A 25,174-nucleotide genomic window follows, 5' to 3' on the forward strand; every position below is an offset into this window, starting at 1 on the left:
ATTGCACTGTTGTCTGAGAGGCTGTTTGTTATGAGTTCTGTTCTTTTATCTTTGCTAAAGTGTTTTACTTCCAATTAGGTGGTCAATTTCAGAACAAGTGTGATGAGGTGCTGAGAAGAATGTATATTCTGTTGTTTTGGGGTGGAGAATTCTGTAGATGTCTATTAGGTTTGCTTGGTCCTGAGCTGAGTTCGAATCCTGAATATCTTTGTTAATTTTCTGTCTTGTTGATCTGTCTAGTATTGAGAGTGGGGTGTTGAAGTCTCCCACTATTATTGTGTGGGAGTCTAAGTCTCTTTGTATGTCTTTAAGTAGTTGCTTTATGAATCTGGGTGCCCCTGTATTGGGTGCATATATATTTAGGATAGTTGGCTCTTCTGGTTGCATTGATCCCTTTACTATTATGTAATGCCCTTCTTTGTCTCTTTTGATCTTTGTGGTGGTTTTAAGTCTGTTTTATCAGAGATTAGGGTGGCAACTCCTGTTTTTTTTTTTTTTTTTTCTTTGCTTGGTACATATTCCTCCATCCCTTTATTTTGAGCCTATGTGTGTTTTTGCACATGAGATGGGTGTCCTGAATACAGCACACCAATGGGTCTTGACTCTATCCAATTTGCCAGTCTCTCCTTTTTTTCAAACTTTTTAATGTAAATTGTTTACAGTAACATTTTTAAAGTCCTGTTGATTTTTTACATAAACTGCATTTTTTGATTTTTAATAGTCTAAAAATTATGTAACAAGAAATAAAATAGAAATAAAATATAGGAGTACTTTTTTGGAGGAATAAAATTCCTAAAAGACCAAAAACTATGTAAACTTAATAAAAATTATGATCCCATAGATCCAGGAAGAATTTGACTGGGATAAAAAATGAAAATATACTATTATATTATTATTATACCATGTATTGTGTGGTATAATATTACTTGAAGGTGAACTTTGATAAGTTAAAATCATTTACTATAAATCCTAACACAACCACTAAAAAAGCAAACAAAGTGATACCTTATAAGCAAAAGACCGTAAAACTAAACAATAAAAAAAACTTGATGAATCTATAATAAAGCAGAAACAAAAAGGAAACAGAAATAAAGAACAGCCAGGAATAATGGCAATCAGTGTGATGAGAGGCAAACTTAACTATGTCAGTAATTACATTATAAATGACACTAGTTTGAAAAACCTCAATTAAAATGTAGACTCTAAGGCTCAGTAAAAAGTAAGACTCAATTAAATGCTGCCAATAAGAAATGCATTTTTAAAAATTATACTTTAAGTTCTAGGTAACATATGCAGAATGTGCAGTTTTGCCACATAGGTATACACATGCCAGGTGGTTTGTTGCACCCATCAACCTGTCACCTATATTAGGTATTTCCCCTAATGTTATCCCTCCCCTAGGCCCCCCACCCCCACAGGCCCCAGTGTGATGTTCCCCTCGCTGTGTCCATGTGTTCTCGTTGTTCAACTCCCACTTATGAGTGAGAACATGCAGTGTTTGGTTTTCTGATCTTGTGATAGTTTGCTGAGAATGATGGTTTCCAGCTTCATCCATGTTTCTGCAAAGGACATGAACTCATCCTTTTAATGGCTGCATAGTATTCCATGCTGTATATATGCCGCATTTTCTTTATCCAGTCTATCGTTGATAGGCATTTGGGTTGGTTCCCAGTCTTTGCTATTGTGAATAGTGTCACAATAAACACACATGTGCATGTGCCTTTATTGTAGAATGATTTATAATCCTTTCGGCATATGCCCAATATTGAGATTGTGGGGTCAAATGGTACTTCTAGTTCTAGATCCTTGAGGAACTGCCACACTGTCTTCCACAATGGTTGAGTTAATTTACACTCCCACCAACAGTGTAAAAGTGTTCCTATTTTTCCACAACCTCTCCAGCACCTGTTGTTTCCTGATTTTTTAATAATTGCCATTGTAACTGGCATGAGATGGTATCTCATAGTGGTTTAGATTTGAAATTCTCTAATGACCAGTGATGATGAACATTTTTTTCATATGTGTTTTGGCTGCATGTCTTCTTTTGAGGAGTGTCTGTTCATATCCTTTGCCCATTTTTGATGGGGTTGTTCACTTTTTTCTTGTAAATTTCTTTAAGTTTTTTGTAGATTCTGGATATTAGCCCTTTGTCAGATGGATAATTTGCAAAAATTTTCTTCCATTTTGTAGGTTGCCTGTTCACTGTGATGATACTTTCTTTTGCTGTTCTGAAGCTCTTTGGTCTTTGCCCATGCCTATGTGCTGAATGGTATTGCTTAGGTTTTGTTCTAGGATTTTTAATGTCCTAGGTCTTACGTTTAAGTCTTTGATCCATCTTGAGTTGATTTTAGTAGAAGGTATAAGGAAGGGGTCTAGTTTCAGTTTTCTGCATACGGCTAGCCAGTTTCCCCAATACCATTTATTATATAGGGTATCTTTTCCCCATAGCTTGTGTGTGTCAGGTTTGTCAAAGATCAGATTGGGGTTGAAATGTGGTGTTATTTCTGAGGCCTCTGTTCTCTTCCATTGGTCTATATCTCTGTTTTGTTATCATTATCATGCTGTTTTGGTTACTGTAGTCTTGTAGTATAGTTTGAAGTCAGGTGGGGTGATGCCTCCAGATTTGTTCTCCTTGCCCAGGATTGTCTTGGCTATGCAGGCTCTTTTTTGGTTCCATATGGAGCTTAAAGTAGATTTTTCAATTCTGTGAAGAAAGTCAGTGGTAGCTTGATGGGAATAGCATTGAATCTATAAATTACTTTGGGCAGTAAGGCCATTTTCACAACATTGATTCTTCTTATACATGAACATGGAATATTTTTACATTTGTTTGTGTCTTCTCTTATTTCCTTGAGTGGTGGTTTGTAGTTCTCCTTGAAGAGGTCCTTCACATCCCTTGTAAGTTGTATTCCTAGGCATTTTATTCTCTTAGTAGCAATTGTGAATGGGAGTTCACTCATGATTTTTCTGTTATTGGTGTATAGGAATGCTTGTGATTTTTGCACATTGATTTTGTATCCTGAGACATTCCTGAAGTTGCTTATGTTCTTAAGGAGACCTTGGGGTGAGCCAATGGGCTTTTCTAAATATACAATCATGTCATCTGCAAACAGGGACAATTTGACTTCCTGTCTTCCTATTTGATACCCTTTATTGCCTTATCTTGCCTGAATGCTGTGGTCAGAATTTTCAATTTTCAATACTATGCTGAATAGGAGTGGTGAGAGAGGGCATCCTTGTCTTGTGCCAGTTTTCTTTCTTCTTTCTTTCTTTCTTTCTTTCTTTCTCTTTCTTTCTTTCTTTCTTTCTTTCTTTCTCTTTCTTTCCTTTCTTTCTTTTCTTTCTTTCTTTTCTTTCGTCTCTCTCTCTCTCTCTCTCTTTCTTTCTTTCTTTTCTTTCTTTCTTTTAGATGGAGTCTCGCTCTGTTGCCCAGGCTGGAGTGCAGCGGCCGGATCTCAGCTCACTGCAAGCTCCGCCTCCTGGGTTTATGCCATTCCCCTGCCTCAGCCTCCCTAGTAGCTGGGGCTATAGGTGCCTGCCACTATGCCCGGCTAGGTTTTGTATTTTTTAGTAGAGACGGGGTTTCACCGTGTTAGCCAGGATGGTCTCGATCTCCTGACCTCGTGATCCGCCCGTCTCGGCCTCCCATAGTGCTGGGATTACAGGCTTGAGCCACCACGCCCGGCCTTCGTGCCAGTTTTCAAAGGAAATGCTTCCAGTTTTTGCCCATTCAATATGATATTGGCTGGGTTCTTCATAAATAGCTCTTATTATTTTGAGATACATTCCATCGATACCTAGTTTATTGGGAGTTTTTAGCAATAAAAGGCTGTTTAATTTTGTCGAAGGCATTTTCTGCATCTATTGAGGTAATCATGTGATTTTTGTTGTTACATCTGTTTATGTGTTGGATTACGTTTATTGATTTGTGCATGTTTAACCAATCTTGCATCCCAGGGATGAAGCTGACTTGATCGTGGTGGATAAGCTTTTTGATGTGCTGCTGGATTCGGTTTGCCAATAATTTATTGAGGATTTTCACATAGATGTTCGTCAGGGATATTGGCCTAAAATTTTTTGTTGTGTCTGTCAGGCTTTGGTACCATGATGATGCTGGCCTCATAAAATGAGTTAGGGAGGATTCTGTCTTTTTCTATTGATTGGAATAATCTCAGAAGGAAAAGTACCTGCTCCTCTTTATACCTCTGGTTGGCAGTGAATCCTTCTGGTCCTGGACTTCTTTTATTTGGTAGGCTAGTAATTATTGCCTCAATTTCAGAACCTGTGATTGGTCTATTTAGGGATTCAACTTCTTCCTGGTTTAGTCTTGGGAGGGTGTATATGTCCAGGAATGTACCATTTCTTCTAGATTTTCTAGTTTGTTTGCGTAGAGGTGTTTATATTATTCCGTGATGGTAGTTTGTGAGGTATTGTTCCTCACAATTGAGGGCCTTAGCTGCAGGGGCCTGCCCACAGACCCTGACCTAAATGACAGATGAATACAATGGACACTGACACACAGATATTCTCCTTTGCCAGTACAGTTGAGTGTCCAACCACTTGCACAACAAGAGAGGTTTGTCACTGTGGCTAGCCCTGAAAAGCTCGCACTTCATGCATTTATTTAGACTACAATTAACAACAGAAGCTTTGAGTAAACACACTTGAGGATAATTAACATGGTTAAGAGAGTAGTTCTACGAATAATTAAAGCTTAGGGACCATGGTCTAAAGTAAATACCATTAGGGGGCAGTATCCCTGGTCAACCTTCCCCCAAGAGAGCCATCAAACTCAAAAGTTAGTTAATGGAGGTAGTGTAAACAGATTTAACTGGGGAAGTCTCTATTGTTTTAGTATTTACCCTGTGATCTAATGCTCCAAGGCAGGAATCGGCTGCCTTCAGCCTGTTTAATTATTATAAGCTATGTAACCTTTTGGCCTCCTGTGACTATTCCCTATAACTTTCCCTAATATTTCCCTTTACTATTTCTGCCACCATCCTGAGTGAATCCAAATAAGTTTATATTTCTGTGGGATCGGTGTTGATATCCTCTTTATCATTTTTAATGCATCTATTTGATTCTTCTCCTATTAGTTTTGCTAGCAACCTATTTTATTGATCTTTTAAAAAAATCAGCTCCTGGATTCACTGATTTTTTTTTCTTTAAATTTTAGAAAGAATCTAAAAAGAGTAGGTTGTTCAGTTTCCATGTAGTTAAGCGGTTTTGATTGAGTTTCTTAGTCCTGAGTTCTAGTTTGTTTGCACTGTGTCTGAGAGACAGTTTGTTATAATTTCTGTTCTTTTACACTTGCTGAGGAGTGCTTTACTTCCAACTATGTGGTCAATTTTGGAATAAGTGTGATGTGGTGCTGAGAAGAATGTATATTCTGTTGATTTGGGGTGGAGAGTTCTGTAGATGTCTATTAGGTCCGCTTGGTGCAGAGTTGAGGTCAATTCCTGGATATCCTTGTTAACTTTTTGTCTTGTTGATCTGTCTAATGTTGACAGTGGGTGTTAAAGTCTCCCATTATTATTGTATGGGAGTCTAAGTCTCTTTGTAAGTCTCTAAGGACTTGGTTTATGAATCTGGGTGCTCCTGTATTGGGTGCATATATATTTAGGATAGTTAGCCCTTCCTGTTGAATTGATTCCTTTACTATTATGTAATGGCCTTTTGATCTTTGATGGTTTAAAATCTGTTTTGTCAGAGACTAGGATTGCAACCTCTGCTTTTTTTTGTTTTCCATTTGCTTGGTAGATCTTCCTCCATCCCTTTATTTTGAGCCTATGTGTGTCTCTGAATGTAAGATGGGTCTCCCGAATACAGCAAACTGATGGATCTTGACTCTTTATCCAATTTGCCAGTCTGTGTCTTTTAATTGGACCATTTAGTCCATTTACATTTAAGGTTAATATTGTTATGTGTGAACTTGATCCTGTCATTATGATATTAGCTGGTTATTTTGCTCACTAGTTGATGCAGTTTCTTCCTGGCATTGATGGACTTTACATTTTGACATGTTTTTGTAGTGGCTCCTACTTGTTATTCCTTTCCATGTTTAGTGCTTCCTTCAGGATCTCTTGTAGGGCAGGCCTGGTGGTGACAAAATCTCTAAGCATTTGCTTGTCTGTTTTTGTTTCTCCTTCACTTATGATACTTAGTTTTGCTGGATATGAAATTCTGGGTTGAAAATTCTTTTCTTTAAGAATGTTGAATATTGGCCACCACACTCTTCTGGCTTGGAGAGTCTCTGCCGAGAGATCTGTTATTAGTCTGATGGGCTTCCCTTTGTGTGTAACTCGACCCTTCTCTCTGGCTGCCCTTAACATTTTTTCCCTCATTTCAACTTTGGTGAATCTGACAATTATGTGTCTTGGAGTTGCTCTTCTAGCGGAGTATCTTTGTGTTGTTCTCTGTATTTTCTGAATTTGAATGTTGGCCTGCCTTACTATGTTGGGGAAGTTCTCTTGGATGATATCCTGCAGAGAGTTTTCCAACTTGGTTCCATTTTCCCCGTCACTTTCAGGCACACCAATCAGACATAGATTTGGGCTTTTCACATAATCCCATATTTCTTGGAGGCTTTGTTCCTTTCTTTTTAGTCTTTTTTCTCTACACTTCTCTTTTCGCTTCATTTCATTCATTTGATCTTCAGTCACTGGTATTCTTTCTTCCAGTTGATCGAGTGGGTTACTGAAGCTTGTGCATTTGTCACATAGTTGTCGTATTATGGTTTTCATCTCTATCACTTCTTTTAACGTCTTCTCTGCATTGATTATTCGAGTTATCCCTTCACAATTCTTTTTTCAAGGTTTTTAGTTTCTTTGCACTGGTTATGTAGTTCCTCCTTTAGCTCTGAGAAGTTTGATCGACTGAAGTTTTCTTCTCTCAACTCGTCAAAGTCATTCTCCGTCCAGCTTTGTTCCGTTGCTGGTGATGAGCTGCGTTCCTTTGGAGGGGGAGTTGCGCTCTGATTTTTTGAATTTCCAGCTTTTCTGCACTGCTTTTTCCCCATCCTTGTGGTTTTATCTGCCTTTGGTCTTTGACAATGGTGACGTACTGATGGGGTTTTGGTGTGGGGTCCTTACTGTGTGTTAGTTTTCCTTCTAACAGTCAGGACCCTCAGCTGTAGGTCTTTGGAATTTGCTTGAGGTCCACTCCAGACCCTGTTTGACTGGGTATCAGCAGCGGAGGCTGCAGAAGACAGAATATTGCTGAACAGCGAGTGTTCCTGTCTGATTCTTGCTCTGGAAGCTTCGTCTCAGGGGTGTACCCTGCCTTGTGAGGTGTGAGGTGTCGGTCTGCACCTAGTGGGGGATGCCTCCCAGTTACGCTACTCAGGGGTCAGGGACCCACTGGAGCAGGCAGTCTGCCCGTTTTCAGATCTCAACCTCTGTGCTGGGAGATTCACTGCTCTCTTCAAAGCTGTCAGACAGGGGCATTTACCTCTGCCGAGGTTTCTGCTGCTTTTTGTTTAGCTATGCCCTGTCCCCAGAGGAGGAGTCTAGAGAGGCAGGCCAGCCTCCTTGAGCTGTGGTGGGCTCCACCCAATTCGAGCTTCCCAGAGGCTTTGTTTACCTACTTAAGCCTCAGCAATGGCAGGCGCCCCTCCCCCAGCCTCACTGCCCCCTTGCAGTTAGATCTCAGACTGCTGTGCTAGCAATGAGGGAGGCTCCGTGGGCTTGGGACCCTCTGGGCCAGGTGTGGGATATAATCTCCTGGTGCGCTGTTTGCTAAGACCCTTGGTAAAGTGTGGTATTAGGGTGGGAGTTACCCGATTTTCCAGGTGTTGTGTGTCTCAATTTTCCTTGACTAGGAAAAGGAATTCCCTTCCCCCTTGCGCTTCCCAGGTGAGGCAATGCCTTGCCTGGCTTCAGCTCTTGCTGGTTGGCCTGCACCCGTGGACCAGCGCCGACTGTCCGACACGACCCTGTGAGATGAACCCAGTACCTCAATTGAAAATGCAGAAATCACCCATCTTCTGTGTCACTCATGCTGGGAGCTGGAGGCTGGAGCTGTTCTTATTCAGCCATCTTGGGCACGCCCCCCCCATTGATTTTTTTTGAAGGGCTTTTTGTGTCTCTATCTCCTTCAGTTCTGCTCTGATCTTAGTTATTTCTTGTCTTTTGCTAGCTTTTGAATTTGTTTGCTCTTGTTTCTCTAGTTCTTTTAATAGTGATGTTACGGTGTTGATTTTAGATCTCTCCTGCTTTCTCTTGTGGGCATTTAGTGCTATAAATTTCCCTCTACACACTGCTTTAAATGTGTCCCAGAGATTCTGGTATGTTGTGTCTTTGTTCTCATTGGTTTCAAAGAACATCTTTATTTCTGCCTTCCTTTCGTTATTTATCCAGTAGTCATTCAGGAGCAGGTTGTTCAGTTTCCATGCAGTTGTGTGGTTTTGAGTGAGTTTCTTAATCCTGAGTTCTAATTTGAGTGCAATGTGGTCTGAGAAACAGTTTGTTGTGATTTCTGTTCTCTTACATTTGCTGAGGAGTGTTTTACTTCCAATTATGTGGTCAAGTTTAGAATAATTGCGATGTGGTGCTGAGAATGTATATTCTGTTGATTTGGGGTGGAGACTCTGTAGATGTCTATTAGGTCTCCTTGGTGCAGAGCGGAGTTCAAGTCCTGGATATCCTTGTTATGTTTCTGTCTTGTTGATCTAATATTGATGGTTGGGTGCTAAAGCCTCCCATTATTATTGTGTGGGAGTCTAAGTCTCTTTGTAGGTCTCTAAGAATTTGCTTTCTGTATCTGGGTGCTCCTGTATTGGGTGCATATATATTTGAATAGTTAGCTCTTCTTGTTGAATTGATCCCTTTACCAGTATGTAATGGTGTTGTCTGTTTTGATCTTTATTGATTTAAGTTTCTTTTATTGGAGACCAGGATTGCAACCCCTGCTTTTTATTTTCTTTCTGTTTGCTTGGTAGATCTTCCTCCATCCCTTTATTTTGAGCCTATGCGTGTCTTTGCACATGAGATGGGTCTCCTGAATACTGCATACTGATGGGTCTTGACTCTTTATCCAATATGCCAGTCTATGCCTTTCAATCGGGGCATTTAGCCCATTTATATTTAAGGTTAATTTGGTATGTGTGAATTTGATCCTGTCACTACGATGTTAGCTGGTTATTTCAGCCATTAATTGATGCAATTTCTTAATAGCATTAATGGTCTTTACAATTTGGCATGTTTTTGCAGTGGGTGGTACAGGTTGTTCCTTTCCATGTTTAGTGCTTCCTTCAGGCCTGGTGGTGACAAAATCTCTCAGCATTTGCTTGTCTGTAAAGGATTTTATTTCTCCTTCACTTATGAAGCCTAGTTTGGCTGGATATGAAAGTCTGGGTTGAAAATTCTTTAAGAATGTTGAATATTGGCCCCCACTCTCTTCTGGCTTGTAGGATTTCTTCAGAGAGATCCAGTGTTAATCTGATGGTCTTCCATTTGTGGGTATCCCGACTTTTCTCTCTGGCTGCCGTTAACATTTTTTCCTTCATTTCAACTTTGGTGAATCTAACAATTATGTGTATTGGGGTTGCTCTTCTCGAGGAGTATTTTTGTGTTGTTCTCTGTATTTCTTGAATTTGGATGTTGGCCTGCCTTGCTAGGTTGGGGAAGTTCTCCTGGATAATATCCTGAAGAGTGTTTTCTAACTTGATTCCATTCTCTGTGTCACTTTCAGGTACACCAATCACACGTAGATTTGGTCTTTTCATATAGTCCCATATTTCTTGGAGGCTTTGTTTTTTTCACTTTTTTCTGTAATCTTGTTTTCTCACTTTATTTCATTAATTCGAGCTTCAATCACTGATATACTTTCTTCCACTTGATCAAATCAGCTATTGATACTTGTGTATGCTTCATAAAGTTCTCGTACTACTGTGATTTTCAGCTCCATCAGGTCATTTTAGCTCTTCTCTACATTGGTTATTCTGATTAGTCATTCGTCTAACCTTTTATTTAAGGTTTTTAGCTTCCTTGGGACGAGTTAGAACATGCTCCTTTAGCTTGGAGAAGTTTGTTATTACCAACCTTCTGAAGCCTACTTCTGTCAATGTGTCAAACTCTTTCTCCAGCCAGTTTTGTTCCGATGCTGGTGAGGAGTTTTGTTCCTTTGGAGGAGAAGAGGCGTTCTGGTTTTTGGAATTTTCAGCCTTTCTGCTCTGGTTTCTCCCCATCTTTGTGGTTTTATCCACCTTTAGTCTTTGATGTTGGTGATCTATGGATGGGGTTTTGTGTGGATGTGCTTTTTGTTGATGTTGATGCTATTCCTTTCTCTTTGTTAGTTTTTTATCTAACAGACAGGCCCCTTAGCTGCAGGTCTGTTGGAATTTGCTGGAGGTCCACTCCAGACCCTTTTTGTCTGGGAATCACCAGCGGAGGTTGCAGAATAGCAAATATTGTTGCTTGATCCTTCCTCTGGAAGCTTCATCCCAGAGGGGCACCCACCTGTATGAGGTGTCTGTAGGCTCCTACTGGGAGGTGTCTCCCAGTCAGGCTACATGGTAGTCAGGGACCCACTTGAGGAGGCAGACTGTCCATTATCAGAGCTAGAACACCATGCTGGGAGAACCACTGCTCCCTTCAGAACTGTCAGGCAAAGACATTTAAGTCTGGGGAAGCTGTCTGCTGCCGTTTGTTCAGATATGCCCTGCCCCCAGAGGTGGAATCTAGAGAGGCAGTAGGCCTTGCTGTGCTGCAGTGGGCTCTGCCCAGTTGGAGCTTCCCTGTCACTTTGTTTACACTGTGAGCATAGAACTGCCTCTGCAAGCCTCAGCAATGGTGGATGCTCCACCTCCTGCCATGATCCAGCGTCCCAGGTCAATCTCAGGTTGCTGTGCTAGCAGCAAGCAAGGCTTCATGGATGTGGGACCTGCAGAGCCAGGCATGGGAGGGAATCTCCTGGTCTGCTGGTTGTGAAGACCATGGGGAAAGTGCTGTATTTGGGCAGCAGTGTACTGCTCCTCCAGGTACAGTCACTCATGGCTTCCCTTGGCTAGGAAAGGAAAATCCCCTGACCCCTTGTACTTCCCGGGTGAGGTGATGCCTCACATTACTTCGAATTGCCTTCTGTTGGCTGCACCCACTCTCCAACCAGTCCCAATGAGATGAACGAGGTACCTCAGTTGGAAATGCAGAAATCACCCGTCTTCTTCATAGATCTCACTGGGAGCTGTAGACCACAGCTGTTCCTATTTGGCCATCTTAGAAGTGACCTCAGAAATGCACTTTAAATTTAAAGATACTAATTGATTAAAAAGTTGAATAAAGCTAATGTGAACACTTGACAGAAGAAAGCTGAGCAGGAGTCGCTGTATAATACCAAAGTAGACTTCACAACAAAAAACAGTCCCCATAATAAACAAGTTCATATGACAATAATAAAAGGTTCACTTAGACAAGAAGACACAAATATGCTAAATGTTTATGGCCCAAATAACATAACATCTTCAAAATGTATGAGGCAAAATGGACAGAGCTACAGAAAGGAACAGAAAATTTAAAAGTAATTTGTAGTTTCAGTAGCCTTTACTCAATAAGTGATAGAACAGGAAGGCAGAAAATCAATGAGAATAGAGTAGAATTGAACAACACCATGCTTTTCGAGTGCCCATGGAACTCTTAGCAAAACAGACCACATTGTAGACCATACAATATCTCTCAATGGAAATATTGAGTCAAAAGGGTTTAAGTCATACAAAGTATGTGCCCCGACCACAAAGCCATCAAATTAGAAATTAATAGCAAAAACAGCCCTAGGAAGTATTCAAATATTTGGAAACTAAGTAATACGCAACTAAGTAACCCCAAATGAAAGAGGTAATAAAAAATAGAACATATTTTGAACTGAATAAAAATAAAAATACAACATATCAGAAATTGTGGAATGCCCGTACAACTGTGCTTAAACACAATTTTTTAGCACTTAATGTCTGTATTAGAAGAGTCTCAAATAAATTACTCTGACTTCTATCTTAAGAAATCAGAAAAAAGAAGAGAACATTAAATCCAAAGGATGCAGATGTAAGGAAATAATAAATATCTCCTGTAGTCTGAATGTTTGTGTCTCTCCTAAATTCGTAGGCTGAAACCAAGACACAGAGGTGATGTCACTAGGAGGTAAGGCTTTTTGAAGGTAATTAGGTCATGAGGGCTAAGCCTTTATGAATAGACTAATATCTTTATACATGAGACTCCAGAGAGCCTGTTCACCCCTTCTGCCATGCGAGGGCACAAGGGAAAAGAATGTATCTATAAATCATGAAGTGGCCCCTCACCACACATCCAGCCTAACAGCACCTGGATCTTGGACTATGTAACTTCCAGAATTGTGAAAAATCTATTTATTTTGTTTATAAGCTACCCAGGCTATGGGTTTTTTTTTTTTTTTTTTTTTTTAATTTAAACAATGGGCCTAAAGGACCAATACATCAAAAATAAAACCAGTAAAACATTAAAACAGTAGGGAAAGTCCACAACCCCAAACATTTTGAGATCAATAAAAGCAACAAACCTCTATCTTGCCAGACTGCTAAGGAAAAAGAGAAGATACAAATTACTAACTTCAGAAGTGAGTAATGTGGCATTATTACAGATTCTACAGATGCTACAAAAGGTAATATTATAGAACTTATGTTAATAAAGATGACAACTTAAACTGACAAATTTCTTGAAAAACGAAAATTACCAAAACTCAATCAAGAATAGATAACCTGCATTACCTTATACCTATAAAAAAGATAGTTATAGTTGAAAACTTTTCTACAAGGAGAACTCCAGGTCCAGCCATCTAGGCTGGTGAATTCTACCAAACATTTTAGAAAGAAATGATAATATTTTACACAACTCTTCCTTCCCCAAATAAAAAGTATATCCCAACAAATTCTATATTGTTACCATTACACTGAACCACAATTCAACAATAATATTAAAAAACAAACAACTCACTCATAAGCATGGATATAAAAGTTCACTCAATGTTTATGTCCTCCAACAGGTGAATGAATAACATGTGCTACATGCACACAACGGATTACTACTAGTTCTAAAAGGAAATGAGCGATCAAATCATTAAAAGAAATGAAGGAAATTTAAATGTATATTACCAAGTGAAAGACGCTAATCTGAAAAGGCTACTTACTGTATGATTTTAAGTACGTGACATTCTGGAAAGGCAAAACTATGAATACAGTAAAACGGATCGGTGGCTGCCAAAGGGTTGGTGAGGGCAGGAAAAGGGCACATAGGCAGGACACAGAAGATTTTTTAAAGCAGTGGAAATCTATGGTACTATAATGATGGATACATGTTATTATACCTTTACCCAGACTGATAAAATATGCATCACCAAGAGTAATTCCTGATGTAAACTATGGGCTTTGCATGATTCTGATGTGTCAATATAGGTCCCTTCATTATAATAACTGTACCACCCTGGTGAGAGATATTGATAATGAGGGAGACTATGCTCGTGTGGGGGCAGGGTATATGGAAAATCTCTGTATCTTTTCCTCCATTTTGCTGTAAATATAAAACTGCACTAAAAATGTCTAAACAATAAATTCTAATTGAAACTTTAGCAAACTGAATCCAATGACATAATAAAATGTTCATACATCATAAACAAAGAGTTCATCCCAGGAATGGAGATGAACTTCAAACATCACTTTTCCCCAGCCTAATCAAACATTCAAACATCACTTTTCCCCAGCCTAATCAACAAAGTAAAAGAGAAGATCCATAGGATCACTTCAACAGTTAAAGGCATTTCATACAATTCAACATTGATTTCTGACTTTTTAAAAAATAAAACTCTCAGCAAACTAAGAATGCAAAGAGACTTAGTTGGCACGAGAAAGAGCATCTATCATGGACCTACCGTTAACATGCATCATGGTGAAAAGTGGAATGTTTTTCCATAAGATGGACAGTACAGAAATGTCTACTTTCACGACTTCTATGGAGCATTGTTCTGAAGATTCTAGCTAGTACATTCAGGCAAGAGAAGTAAGTAAAAGGTATCCAGATTGGAAGGAAGAAGCAAAACTGTCTTTATTCACAACATGATCACAAAATAAGGTGAATAAATTCCAAACTGTGTGTCAGCTTCTTTTTTCTAAATAAAGCTTTAGTGGAATATAGCTATATTTATTAATTTTTGGATTGTCTATGGTTGCATACATACTACAATAGCAGAGTTGCAACACAGACTGTTTGCCATAAGTCTGAAAATATTTTCTATCTTTAGTAAGAGAGTGGTTTGAGAAAGGAAAAATTTAACCTTTGATCTATGTAGAAAATCTGATCAAATCTACTAAAAAAGCTACTATAACGAACAAGTGAGTTTAGCCAAATTCTAGGATATAGAATCAACATTCACAAATGAACTGTGTTGCTATGTACTAGCAATAAACAAATCTAATTTTTAAAAATACCATTTACAACTTCATAAAAAATGAAATACAGATACTCCTGATAAAATATGGAAAGACCTACATGCTAAAAATTACAAAATATTACTGAGAAAATTAAATACAACCTATGTAAATCGAGAGATACACTTTGTTTATGAGTGGAAATATTTATTATTTTCAAGATGTGAATTAACCTATAACTTAACCTATAAATTTAACCTATATGTACAACAAAATCCCAATTAATTCTCAACAAGCCAGGAGGCTTCTTTTAAATTGACAAACTGATTATAAAATTTATGTAAAACTGCAAAGGATCTAGCATAGCTAAAATAACCCTGATAATATTATAAAATGAGAAGGCTGATTTCAATACTCTTACAAATCAATAGTAGTCAAAACAGTGTGACACTGGTACAAGTGGAGTATCCCTGATCCAAAATTACTGGAATCAGAACAGTTTTAAATTTTGAATTTTGGAATATTTGCATATACATTACATCTTGGGGATAAAACCCAAGTATAAACACAAAATACAGTTATTTTTTATACATACCTTATTCATAAAGACAATATAATTTTAAACAATATTTTCAATAATCTTTTTTTTTTTTTTTTTTTTAGTAGAGACGGGGTTTCACCGTGTTAGCCAGGATGGTCTCGATCTCCTGACCTCGTGATCCGCCCGTCTTGGCCTCCCAAAGTGCTGGGATTACAGGCTTGAGCCACTGTGCCCGGCCCAATATTTTCAATAATCTTGATGATGAAACAGTTTGTGTGCATGAGGTCTGGTATGGAATTTTCCTTTTCTGGCATCATGTTGAAAATCATCAAGTTTTGGATTTAGGATTATTTCAGATCTGGGAGATTTGGATTATGGATGTTCAACCTGTATAAATAAAGTCAAATGTAGACAGTCCCCAACTTAAGTTGGTTTGACTTACTGAACTTGATAATGGTTTTATTGAAGTATTAAACAAAGGCACAATGGCAATGCATGAACACAGGATTGCCTTTTCAACCTATGATGCTGGAACAATTGTATATCCATATCCAAAAAATGAACTTGAATCCATAACTTACTCCATATACAAAAATAGACTTAAGTAGATCATAGATTTAAATGTAAGATGTAAAACTATAAAATTTCTAGAATAAAGCACAGGAGAAAGTCTTTGTGACTATATGCTAGGGAAAGATTTCTCAAATATGACGTATAATGCAAAATCTATAACTGAACAAATAAATTGAAGTTTATTAAAATTAAAAACTCCTCTTCAAAAGTTACAATTAAAGGAACAAAAAGTCAAACCATGAACTGAGAAAAAATCCTGGTGAAAATTATAGCTAATAAAGGAGTAGTATTCAGAAAATATAAAGAACTGTTAAGGTTTAACACGTAAGGAAACAACCACCTATTTTTTTTAATGGCAAATGATTTAAAAAGACAGTTCAGCAAAGGTATGCCGATGGCAAGTAAGGACATGGAAAGATGCCCTACATTATTACTCACTAGGACAATGCACATTAAAACCACGATAATATGCATAATACACAGTGTTACAGTGCTCCTTTAGCTCCACTGTCTGTGGACTATGGCATGTTAGTAGTTCAGTATACCTATCAAAATAGCCAAAAATAAAAATATGAAAACAGCAATACTTACTGTTTGTGATGAAACAGAGCAACTAGAACTGTCAAATAATGTTGATGGGAATGGAAAATGGTACAGATATTTTGCAAAACAATTTAGTAGTTACTTAATAAGGGAATATAAAGAAACAGGAGACTTTGGAGGGTGATGGACATGTTAACTATCTAGATTATGGTAAAAATTTCACATGTGTATTTGTCAAAATTTGTCAAATTGTAGATCATCTTACATCAAAAAGTGTAAAAAACTGTCAGAGGACAACAATAATGAAAAACAAAGACTTCAGAGAAGCAGTAATGTCTTAAAGCCAAAAGTTTTAATGGGCTTGATGTACGGAAAGAAAACAAATCACAGGGTTACTCAAGGTAAGAGATCTGGTCCAAACTCCCACATAAAGCTGGGACCACAAAAGAGGACTCTCACAATCAAATGGAGACTGAAAAAGAAGCAGCTTAGACCAAGTTTTCTTACAGAAAGAGACACAAAGGCAGCCATCTCAATCTTGGTTTTCAGGTGCAGAGGGAGAAGTCATGATGCCTACTCTTTAATTTTCTAACCAAAATCTGTTATTATATGGGCCTGAGACCAGAATGTGTACTACTTCTGTTCCTTCCCAAAAACTCAATCTGAGTATTCGGAGTAAATTTTATTTTATAGCACCTGGCTGCTGCATACTGAAAAATTGTTAAACAACTTAAACACAGGCCTTAAAGAGTCTTTCCAAATAAAGTTTAGATGATTGAAATAGATTTTTAAAATATGTAACATTTATAAAACCACTATTAAAAATTATTAGAAACAAAAATAACTACTTAAAAAATGCTGCAGATTCTTTAATGATCAGACATTAAATATATATAAGTAGCTTAATGTATTTCAAGAAATAAAATAAAAAGTAATATTAAAACTGTAGACAAGTATTAAAAGATAATCAAATAGAATGATAGGCCTGAAAGTCTAGAAATAATATAAAATTGTTAGAAATGATAAACAGTTGGAAAGTAGAAACTCAATAGATATTTAAAGAACAAAAGTCAAGAAGAGTTTAATAAATTAAAAGATCTGAATGAATAAAATGAAGGACAGACTTTTATTTATTTATTTTTATTATACTTTAAGTTCTAGGGTACATTTGCACAATGTGCAGGTTGGTTACATATGTATACATGTGCCGGGTTGGTGTGCTGAACCCATTAACTCATCATTTACACTAGGTATATCTCCTAATGCTATCCTTCCCCACTCCCCCCACCCCACACCAGGCCCCAGTGTGTGATATTCCCCTTCCTGTGTCCAAGTGTTCTCATTGTTCAATTCCCACCTATGAGTGAGAACATGCAGTGTTTGGTTTATTGTCCTTGTGATAGTGTGCTGAGAATGATGGTTTCCAGCTTCATCCATGTCCCTACAAAGGACATGAACTCATCCCTTTTATGGCTGCATAGTATTCCATGGTGTATATGTGCCACATTTTCTTAATCTAGTCTATCATTGATGGACATTTGGGTTGGTTGGTTCCAAGTCTTTGCTATTGTGAATAGTGCCGTAATAAACATATGTGTGCATGTGACTTTACAGCAGCATGATTTGTAATCCCTTGGGTATATACCCAGTAATGGGATGGCTAGGTCAAATGGTATTTCTAGTTCTAGATCTTTGAATCGCCACACTGTCTTCCACAATGGTTGAACTAGTTTACAGTCCCATCAACAGTGTAAAAGTGTTCCTATTTCTCCACATCCTCTCTGGCACCTGTTTCCTGACTTTTTAATGATCGCCATTCTAACTGGTGTGAGACGGTATCTCATTGTGGTTTTGATTTGCATTTCTCTGATGGCCACTGATGATGAGCATTTTTTCATGTGTCTGTTGGCTGCATGAATGTCTTGAGAAGTGTCTGTTCTGTTCATATCATGAAGGACAGACTTTTGATAGCTACAAGAGGCAGTGAAATGCCTAGTCAGATAGGGTGTGTCCCTAGTGAAACCCTATCTCCAAGCCAAAGACAATTTAAAGCCTGAAAGCCAAGCTACAAGTTAAATCCTTGAACCAGATTCAGAACTTGTCTTTCTGTTTGGCACACTTTCCTCTGATTGATCTCTACCCTTCACCTATTATACATATACCTACCCTTTCCTAATTGGTTTTCCATGCTGTCATGCCCACCTTTGAGTAGTGTCTTTGCTTTAACCTTTTGTGCATACTCACAAACCAATCAGTACACACTCCCCATCCTGTGCCTATAAAGACCTCAGACTCAGCCAATAAAGGAAGAGACAGCCTGACTTCAAGGAAGACCTGCCCTTTCTGTCCCCTCTTTGCTGACAGCCATTTTCATTGCTCAATTTCTTGGATGCCGGACAAGAGCTTGGGACCCACCAAGTGTGGATACACAGAAAGGCTGTCACACTGGAACTCTGCCCTCACCAGTGGAGGAAGGCCACCCCACATGAGGAAGCAAAGGGCCAAATAAGCTGCTAACATATCATAGTGTGTAGATGGTGGTACTAAAGGAGCATTGTAATACCTTCTCTGGGGCTTCAGTGCCACGGACATCCTCACCTGGGCACCACCACATTCCTCTCAAGGTGACATTTCTGGTCTGGCCGTGGTCCCACATGTAGCTTGTTCCTGTGTCAGCATCTGGAACAGCTGGCCAGATCCTGCACTTGATTGCTTATGTGTTCCCTCCTAGAAGGGGTAGAGCATGGCAGGTTAAGTAGATAGGCATCCCTTCCACAAGTACAGCGAAAAGATGAGAAAAATCCTGCATCATCTGTGGGCTCATCTGGGATACCTGAAGGGTGAGTAAATGCAAACTTAGATTGTTCATTTTTTCTGAAGCTTCTTGTACTCACAGTTTTTTCTGAAGGCAGATAAAGAACCAAACCAAGCCAATTACGAATGAATGGCTTAAGAATGAATGGTACAGTTATAGGGGACAGAATGCTGCAGAAGAACTCGACACCCACTCACCGTTTATCTCAGAGGTTGGGAATGTCAACCTCCTTCCAGTCTAGACTTTTCTATGGCATTTTTCTTCTTCTTCTTCTTCTTTCTTTTGGTTGTGCAATGGCACCTGTCTCCTCTTTTACAACGTTAAGGGTATTGTTGCAAACTACAGATATATGACTGGGTGGAATGAACATTTGGCCCATCAATCAGATATGCAATTCAGAACAATATGTTTTTCATCTATTCTTAGAGATAAAGAAAAAGCCGAGACTGAGTTTCTCTCTCTGCTGGAGGAACCAATTTGTGTAAAGGAAGAGGTCTTTTCTCCCAGGCACCTTTCCCTCTCTGCACATAAACTGTTTTTTTTGTTTTTTCACCATGTCAGGAGTTCACACAGCCCTGCAAAATACAGGGAACATTTCTCTGTGGGAGTTTTTTTTTTTTTTTCTTTTTCTTTTGAAACGTGCCTTACTAGGTCAGGACCCCAATTCATGGGCTCCCTAACTTAAAAGAGTTCATGCACACTCCTGAGACACCTTTTTGTCCCAAACTCAATTCGAAGCTTTGGGTTGAAGCCCTAGAAGGGAAAACTAGATCTAAGGGATCTAAAGGCAGGCAACAACAGAAGACAAGGGGCACAGTGCAGGTGAGCATGACTAAATTCTGCTGATTATGTCCACCTAGAGGCTATGCTAGTATCCATCACATAAATGAGTTCTGGGAAACTCAAAGATTACTGACAGCACAAGGGAAAGGCAGCATGTGCGTGAGTGCAGATAATTCCCACCCTCTAGGCCCCCTTTTAACATGGGTGAAAGTGGCATTGGCACCCATGGGCAGCACCCTGCTGAGATCACTGGGACTCAGGGATACAAGGATGGAAGAAAGTGGATGTCTTTTGCTTCTCTCTCACACATACCCTGGATATTCACTGGGTAGGAAAAGGAACTGAGGGACGCCTCTCTTTTCCTCTTTCCAGATGTGTAACCAATCATCTTCAATCTGTACTTCTCTTGAATGCCTCCTGAATCACTGGGACTTCTTTTAAAAAAACCTTTTCATTTTTTCTCCTCTGTCCTCCCTTTTTTCCTTTTTCTCCTCTGTCCTCTCTTCACAGGTGGGTAATTGTGTCCCTTTACCACAGGACACTCCCTTCAGATGCATCCCCCAAACTAGGAAAAGTTAATTTCCCCAAACCTTAAACTACTTGGCTTAAAATTGAGCTTTGGGGGAAGGGAACGCAGGAGTCTGCTATGCTGGCATAAGACTAAACTTTTTTTTTTTTTTTTAACCACTCAGACTTCTGGCCTCTCTCTCCCTGTGCGAACCAGAAAAAAGAACGGTAAAGAGCACTGTAAAGTTTTTTTTTAAACGGGATGAGGTCTCCATCTTGTTTTACACCCTTGAGAGCCTGATCTTGCACCCACATGGCAGTACTTTCTTTTGGTCTCTGCCATTTTACAATGTGTCTCAAGTTCAATCCTGGCTTAGAGAATGAGCACTTTCCGGTTAATATTTGTGTGACTTTCACCATTTGCTGATTCTCTTCCCTTCCATGAACAACTTCTAGCTTCCTTTATTAAATCTTCCTTTCTCTGAGCTACCTTTAAAAATTAGAGTTTTTTTTTTTTTAACCTCTATCTACTTCCTCTGATTCCTGCCTCCTAGGTACTAATGGTTCAGACTTTCATTTCCTCTAGCAAGTTGTATCTCCAAAGGGATCTAAAGAAGCTCTATGCTGCATCCTTAGGCATCTAGGCTATGAACCTAGGGAGTCTTGTTCCTGGTGGCCCTCCCAGTTTAGATATACACCTCTCAACAGACAGTTATGTGGGACCCACTCCCCACCACTCTTGCCAGGGCCCCAAGTTTGTAAATGGCTCAGAGAAAAGAGAGAGGAGAGAGAAAGAGAGACAAACAGAGAGGGAGTCAGAGAAAGAAAGAGAGACAAAGAGACAGAGAGGGAGTCAGAGAAAGAAAGAGAAAGATAGAAGTAGTAAAGAAAAAACAGTATGCCCTATTCCTTTAAAAGCCAAGGCAAATTTAAAACCTATAATTGATAATTGAAGGCCTTCTCTGGGACCCTGTAACACTCCAATACTACCTTTTGTCAGTGTAAACAAGGGCGTAGCCTGAAAACACTGAGACCACTGACAACCCGTAGCCTTCCTATCAAAAATCCTTAACCCAGTAACCCGCAGATGGGCCAAATGCATTCAGTCAGTAGAGGCAACTGCTTTGCTAAAATTAGAAAAATAACTTTTAGAGGAAATCTCATTGTGAGCACACCTCACCAGTTCAGAACTATCCTAAGTCAAAAAGGCAACAAAGTATCTTACTAACTCAAAAATCTTAAAGTATGGGGCTATTCTGTTAGAAAAAGGTGATTTAACATTAACCACTGAAAATTCCCTTAACCCAGCAGATTTCGTAATAGGAGATTTAAATCTTAATTACCATACAAAGGTCCAACCAGACCTAGGAGGAACTCCCTTCAGGACAGGACGACAGATGGTTCCTCCTGGGTGACTGAGAAAAAACCCACAATGGGTATTCAGTAATTGATAGGGAGACTCTTGTGGAAGCAGAGTTAGGAGAATTGTCTAATAATTGGTCTGCTCAAACACGTGAGCCATTTTCACTCAGCCAAGCCTTAGAGTACTTATAACATCAGCAAGCCCATCTTTTTCTCCTCACTCTCCTTCTCATAGGAAAAAAGTACATAGGATAAACAGGATCCATCTCTCATATTTCATACCCAAAAGGACTGAACCCGGGGCAACAAAAGTTTAAGATCGATAATTAGGGCATATTCCTACAAAGGAAAAGAAGGACAAAGACCCTAGCAGGCAAAAACTCCATCTCACTCCTGACTCAAAAGGTTACCTACACCCTCTCTGAAACAAATTTGCATAAGAACTCCTTTGTTAGGGAGAGACATCCTAGCAAAAGCAGGGGCCATTATACACTAGAATTAGAAGGAAAAAGGGTAAATATATACACAGACTCTAAATATGTTTACCTAGTCCTCCATGCCCACACAGCAATATGGAGAGAAAGCGAATTCCTAACTTCTGAGGGAACATCTATCAAACATCATAAAGCCATTAGGAGATTATTTTTGGCTGTACAGAAACCTAAAGAGGTGGCAGTCTTACACTGCTGGGGTCATCAGAAAGGAAAGGAAAGGAAAGGGAAATAGAAGGGAACTGCCAAGCAGATTTTGAAGCCAAAACAGCCGCAAGGCAGGACCCTCCATTAGAAATGCTATAGAAGGACCCCCAGTATGGGGTAATCCCCTCCAGGAAACCAAGCCCCAGTACTCAGCAGAGGAAATAGAATGGGGAACCTCGCAAGGACATAGTTTCCTCCCCTCAGCATGGCTAGCCACAGAAGAAGGAAAAATATTTTGCCTGTGGCTAACCAATGGAAATTACTTAAAACCCTTCACCAAACCTTTCACTTAGGCATTGATAGCATGCATCAGATGGCCGAATCATTATTTACTAGACCAGGCCTTTTCAAAACTATCAAGCAGATAGGACCTGTGAAGTGTGACGAAGAAATAATCCCCTGCACTTCAGGCCATACATTTGAATCCCTGTACCTTTAATCTCCTTGTTAAGTTTGTCTCTTCCAGAATCAAAGGTGTAAAACTACAAATGGTTCTTCAAATGGAGCCCAGATGCAGTCCATGACTAAGATCTACTGTAGACCCCTGGACTGGCCTGCTAGTCCATGCTCCAATGTTAATGACATTGAAGGCACCCCTCCTGAGCAAATCTCAACTGCACGACCCCTACTATGCCCCAATTCAGCAGGAAGCAGTTAAGAGCGGTCATCAGTCAACCTCCCCAACTGCACTTGGGTTTTTCTGTTGAGAGGGGGGACTGAGAGACATGACTAGCTGGATTTCCCAGGCTAAGAATTCCTAAGCCTAGCTGGGGAAGGTGACTGCACCCACCTTTAAACACAGGGCTTGTAACTCAGCTCACACCTGACCAATCAGGTAGTAAAGAGGGCTCATTAAAATACAAATTAGGCTACAAGCAGGAGGTAAATAGTCAAATCATATATCGCCTGAGAGCACAGCAAGAGGAATAATGATTGGGATATAAACGCAGGCATTCAAGCAGGAAGCGGCAACCCCCTTGGGTCCTTGGGTCCCCTCCCATTTTATGGGAGCTCTGTTTTCACTCTATTAAATCTTGCAACTGCAAAAAAAAAAAAAAAAAAAAAAAAATTGCAGGTTTTGTAGAAACTGCTTGCTACCTCTTTAAAAATACCTCATACGTTTGTGGTTATGTCATTATCTTAGTTGAGGCTTGTTGATTTCACCTACAAGGTTACTTTTGGCAAAGTTCAAAAGCCAGAAATATTGGTCACATGGCATGGCTAAAGTTGAGTAACAATGGATTTAAAAATATTTTTGGCTGGGCGCGGTGGCTCAAGTCTGTAATCCCAGCACTTTGGGAGGCCGAGACGGGCAGATCACAAGGTCAGGAGATTGAGACCATCCTGGCTAACCTGGTGAAACCCCGTCTCTACTAAAAAATACAAAAAACTAGCCGGGCGAGGTGGCGGGCGCCTGTAGTCCCAGCTACTCGGGAGGCTGAGGCAGGAGAATGGCGTAAACCCGGGAGGTGGAGCTTGCAGTGAGCCGAGATCCGGCCACTGCACTCCAGCCTGGGTGACAGAGCGAGACTCCATCTCAAAAAAAAAAAAAAAAAAAAATTTCTAGGATCACTATGGTTAAAAGTCAGCTTAATTAGAAGTTGATCTCCAAGCTATAGGTATATTTAAAATACCTTTATGGTTTTCTATTCAATGATTTTGTTTTTCTGGATTTTTTTTTTTTTTTTAATTTTTTAATTTTTTTTTTTGAGACGAAGTCTCGCTCTGCCGCCCAGGCTGGAATGCAGTGGCGCAATCTCGGCTCACTATAAGCTCCGCCTCCCAGGTTCACGCCTTTCTCCTGCCTCAGCCTCCCGAGTAGCTAGGACTACAGGCGCCTGCCACCACGCCTGGCTAATTTTTTGTATTTTTAGTAGAGACGGGGTTTCACCATGGTCTCGATCTCCTGACCTTGTGATCCGCCCACCTCGGCCTCCCAAAGTGCTGGGATTACAGGCGGGAGCCACCGCGCCCGGCCAACTTTTTTTCCTTAGTTTAATGAATAATAATTCTCCATTTTGTATTGCCACTCTTGGTACATACATGAGAGGCCCTAAGATAATTTTGAGACCATGGGACTCCTTGGGAAAAACAAAGGTGACACAGACCCCATTTTGGGGAAAAAACTTATGTTCTTCTCATGGAACCCAAGGAATTTAAAAGCAGATAGATTCCTTTCAAAATCTGTTTTTCTCTTCTAGCTATGCCTGTTTCTTTGGCCCTGGAAGCTGCATGCTTTCTTAGCCCTGATTCTTGAAGGGCTCCACCCTGAGGCCAATAATCCAATTAGGAGATGGCAAATGAAAAATATTACCACTATGTAATATTTTTTGAAAAAAATATATTTAAAAAAAGCTATAATGCCTTTAGTTTATATTAATCTTTGAGAAATAAAAACAGCTTTAAAGATTATTGATAAAACGAATGTCTTCAAAATGTAAACATGTGGTCTAAATTATGCAGGTCAGATACTAGGTTTGCTAAATCTTTTAAGATTATAAACTGCTTCTTTGGCTTTTGAGAACTGTTTGACTTGTCTGCTTTACTATCTGGTAAGGCTTGGGGCTATATGGAATTAACCACATCCCTAACTATGCTGAAAAGAGTCAGACATTACCTATGGCTGGTACTTAATTACAATAATTTATGGTCATTTGAATTCTATTTTATAATATCAAATGTTTTAAACCTTTAATCTGTTTGGTAGCCTTCCCCACATCAAACTTCAGTTTCAAGGCTGTCTTTTTTGACCCTTAAATTTTGGATGTACAGAGCTCTGGAAGATCCAGAAGAGACGTAAACAGAATATTAGACATATTTAGTTACATGGGGTTGCCAAAATAGAAATGTTTAATTTTCTTCAGGGAATATTTTAGTGAATAATATTAATATATGTACCAAAATCATATGGGATTTTTCAAATTCTAATATCTGAGTAAATGCCATGAACTATAATTAAGGTTATTAGA

General features: G+C 39.3%; 1 long non-coding RNA gene across 3 annotated transcripts in view; it reads right to left on the bottom strand.

Moving 5' to 3' along the window:
* Window positions 1–25,174, bottom strand: part of LOC103888207 — a 93,976-nt gene that overhangs the window by 26,274 nt on the left and 42,528 nt on the right. For 2 of the 3 annotated variants that reach the window (XR_002515281.2, XR_002515280.2), the window contains exon 5: window positions 18,604–18,767. This is a non-coding gene — a long non-coding RNA (uncharacterized LOC103888207). Of the gene's footprint in view, window positions 1–15,070; window positions 15,312–18,603; window positions 18,768–25,174 lie in introns of those variants that run through there. The other variant, XR_002515282.2, reaches the window with a different exon arrangement.

The sequence above is a fragment of the Papio anubis genome, chromosome 16 (assembly GCF_008728515.1).
Source record: "Papio anubis isolate 15944 chromosome 16, Panubis1.0, whole genome shotgun sequence".
Lineage (NCBI taxonomy): Eukaryota > Metazoa > Chordata > Mammalia > Primates > Cercopithecidae > Papio > Papio anubis.